Raw genomic sequence first — 2,786 nt, forward strand, 5'->3', positions numbered from 1 at the left:
CTCTCTCTCTTTCTCTGGAGAGCCCTGTCTAATACAAGTGAAAGCTGATATTTGAAAATCTGCAATGTTGTAGCAACTATTGGTGGTTTGCATGAATCATGGAGTTTTCTTGTTTTGTCCAGTTATGTCGCTGTTTGTTTGTGACAAAGTCTCTCTCTGTAGCCTAAACTGGCCCTAGATTTGCTAGCCTTCTGTCTCCATCTCCAGAAAGCTGGGATTATAGCTGTGCACTACCATACTCCTAACAGAAATCCTAAAAGACAGGAATTGGTCACCTGGCTGAGGAAACCAAGGCCACAAACTCATAACTGTAAAAGCCATGGGTGGCCTCATGGCTCAGCCTGACACCAGAGCCCCAAATCTCCCAAACCCTGTTGTCGTGGTCCTTAGTACTATACACAAGCAAAGCTCCCCCTCCACAGCAATCCCAGCAGCCTTCACTTCTGAGTGCCCTATAGCACTCCCTTGAAAATAACAACATTCTTTGGTTCTTAAAGGAAAAATAATCCAGAAAACCTCTTCCTTTTATCAGACACCCAGACATGTGCTAGTGTCTCTTATTGCCATCGGGCTCATCAATAAGTAGGCTACTCTCTCTCTCTCTCTCTGCATGCTCTCAGAGAAAATGCCTTTTTAAAAAAAAATGGAGGGCTGGTGAGATGGCTCAGTGGTTAAGAGCACTGACTGCTTTTCCAGAAGTCATGAGTTCAAATCCCAGCAACCACATGGTGGCTCACAACCATCTGTAATGATATCTGATGCCCTCTTGTGAGGTATCTGAAGACAGCTACAGTTTACTTACAAATAATAAATAAATAAATTTAAAAAAAAATGGAAAAAAAAAGAGCAAGATGTCTCAGAAGGTGAAGACATTTGCCACCAAGCTAAAGAGCTGGTTTGATCCTCAGGACCCACTGGGTGGAAGGAGAGAACCACTTTCCACACATTCCCCTCTGATCTCCACAGGTGTGTTATACATAAACTATACTCCCAGACACAGAATAGAAATGAGTAATATTTTCTTTTGGAAGAGGAGAAATGTGAGCTATTTGCCAGGGTAACAGTAGCCATGATATTTTAAGTGTTCATGCAGCCCCACGACATGTGCAGGACGTTCACAACACCAGCTCTCGTGATCGCTGGGGCACACTTCCTCAAAGCAGACACCAGTATTCCCACCGTGTAGAGAACTTTAGGGGATGTGAGCAAACAGAAGTCATCCAGGCATTGATGCAGACTTATCAGACCCTAGAGTTCACGGTTCACCACAGTTCCAACTCTGGCGGAGATTACATAGAGAATTTATAGAGAAACCTATAGAGGTCATAGCACGCCCAGTGACATGGACAGAAACTGCTCCCCAGAGGTGAGTGGGCTGTTTCATTCTCTATGATGCCCTCAGCCATCTGTGACTAGGAGAGGTGACATCAGAGAGACTGACTGTCAATCTGTGCCCAGGAGGCAGGGTTAAGTTCAGAGCGTTATGTGAGTCCTGCCTTTCAGACAGAACTCTGGCAGTGCCACATTCTGAGCCGTTTAACTGTTTCTCAAAGTCCTTGGCAGCTGGCCCTTGTGAAGGAGGCAACCTGCAACAAGCCCGTTGGCTTTCCTCTTCAGTCGCTGCCGACTGACAGGTGAGGCGAGCTCCCGTTAGCCACCAGGGAGCTGTGTAGCCCCAACCTTCCCCACATCATGCACACCCATTTCTATCTTCAAACTTGAAGTGCGTGAATTGCCCAGATGCATAACTGTATTCACTGTGCCATAAGTTGTGGTAGGTTTTAACACATACTGATAGAACTTATTCAAATGCTTTCAAATATATTAGCTTTCAAGTACAAAATAAGCTATGTTGACTCAGTTTGCTGTAAAGTATAAATTTCAAATTACTTTTGCAGTTTTCAAATATACTAGTTGAAAAAGCTATCTTAAACATTTTAAAAATCTATCTTAAAAATAGCCATGTGTGATGGCACACATCTCTAATCCTGGCATTTGGGAATCAGAGGCAAGCAGATCTCATGAGTTCAAAGCTTGGTCTGCATGGTGAGATCAGACAGCCAAAGATAAATGGTGAGACTGTGTCTCAAATGAAAGTTAAAATATATGACTTTTTTTTTTGTTTGTAGTCTTAAAAAAAAATTTTATTTTTGTTTTTTTGAGACAGGGTTTCTCTGTATAGCCCTGGCTGTCCTGGAACTCACCCTCTAGACCAGGCTAGCCTCGAACTCTGGAACTCAGAAATCCGCCTGCCTCTGCCTCCCAAGTGCTGGGATTAAAGGCGTGCGCCACCACCGCCCGGCAAAAAAAAAAAAAAAAAAAAAAATTAAGACAGGGTTTCTCTGTGTAGCCCTGGCTGTCCTAGAACTCACTTTGTAGACCAGGCTGGTCTCCAACTCAGAAATCCACCTGCCTCTGCCTTTGCCTCCAGAGTGGTGGGTATGCTACCATGCCCAGCTGTATTTTTTTTTTAAGATTTATTTATTTTATGTATATGAGTGCACTGTAGCTGTCTTCAGACACACCAGAAGAGGGCATCAGATCCCATTACAGATGGTTATGAGCCACCATGTGGTTGCTGGGGATTGAACTCACGACCTTTGGAAGAGGAGTCAGTGCGCTTAACCACTGAGCCATTTCTCCAGCCCTGTATTTTCTTCTTCCAAAGCCTCTCATGTACATCCCTCCACCATGCTTTCTTTCATATTCATGGCCTCTTTTAAAATTGCTGTTATATAAAGATAGATAGATAGATAGATAGATAGATAGATAGATAGATAGATAGA

General features: G+C 43.5%; 1 protein-coding gene across 4 annotated transcripts in view; it reads left to right on the forward strand.

Moving 5' to 3' along the window:
* Ccdc30 (coiled-coil domain containing 30) overlaps positions 1-2,786 on the forward strand; it is a 94,142-nt gene that overhangs the window by 26,225 nt on the left and 65,131 nt on the right. For 2 of the 4 annotated variants that reach the window (XM_028787768.1, XM_028787777.1), the window contains exon 1: positions 1,476-1,634. The exons of the other annotated variants lie outside the window; for them this stretch is intronic. The gene's annotated coding sequence lies outside the window, so the exon portion shown is untranslated. Of the gene's footprint in view, positions 1-1,475; positions 1,635-2,786 lie in introns of those variants that run through there. 4 annotated transcript variants of the gene reach the window in all.

Source organism: Grammomys surdaster, unplaced genomic scaffold (genome assembly GCF_004785775.1).
Source record: "Grammomys surdaster isolate TR1022 unplaced genomic scaffold, NIH_TR_1.0 100, whole genome shotgun sequence".
NCBI classification, from domain to species: Eukaryota; Metazoa; Chordata; class Mammalia; order Rodentia; family Muridae; genus Grammomys; species Grammomys surdaster.